The sequence below is a fragment of the Cyprinodon variegatus genome, unplaced genomic scaffold (assembly GCF_000732505.1).
Source record: "Cyprinodon variegatus isolate N-32 unplaced genomic scaffold, C_variegatus-1.0 Scaffold1720, whole genome shotgun sequence".
NCBI lineage: Eukaryota > Metazoa > Chordata > Actinopteri > Cyprinodontiformes > Cyprinodontidae > Cyprinodon > Cyprinodon variegatus.
The window spans coordinates 77,883-78,768 of record NW_015152173.1 but is presented as its reverse complement, the minus strand read 5'-3'; positions in this window follow the sequence as shown (position 1 = coordinate 78,768).

Sequence of the window (886 nt, the reverse complement as noted above, 5' to 3'; positions counted from 1 at the left end):
GTCATTGCCAACAAAGGGTATATAACAAAGTATTGAGATGAACTTTTGTTATTGAGCAAATTACCGGCCTCTCTCATCTTTTTGAGTGGGAGAACTTGCACTATTGGTGGCTGACTAGATACTTTTTTGCCCCACTGTATTATTATTATTATTATTAATTATATTAATTAATGCGTAGTTAACCAATACTTCCTGGGGAACACCTATCCCAGATCTATTATGGGACTACTGCCTAGTTACATGGAAATTTTTGATGTGCAGTACTTTGTTTCTGCGTTGACTGTTGTTAAAGTGCTTTATAAATAATGTTGAGGTTGATGATGATGAAGATGATGATGAAACACATACATAAGGGTACACATAAATAGTGTAAAAGAGTCAGGTAGTACTTAAGTAATGATTAGTTCCTCAGTAAGAAGTTGTTATGGGGTATACTGGGTCTCTGTCATTGACTGTAATTATGGTAAATCCAATGAAGTAATATGTTCTTCTGAGCAAGTGACTGATGGTGGGTGTGTATGAAAAATGTCAAACATAATGGAATTATGTGGTGATTTAGATGGTATAATGTTGGGCAGTGTAGCGACTCCCAGATCTTCAATTTTGTATGTGGTTTGGAAAAGTAGGGTAAATCAAAGCTCTCATCTTGCAGTATATATGGAATATTTGAACTTTATACGATGTTCACACCATACGCAGCCAGAGCAGCAAAATCGCGTCTGCTGCTTCATTTTTGCTGCTTGTACCAGTTAGTTCTGTCGCGTTGCTGAAGCAGCTTTGCTGCTCTGGCTGCGCGGTGCAAAAGTGTGTCTGATGCGTGTTGGGCGGAGCTTCACTATCCTTTCTCTGCCTTGCAGCTATATTTGCTGTGATCAGTGGGAATAAA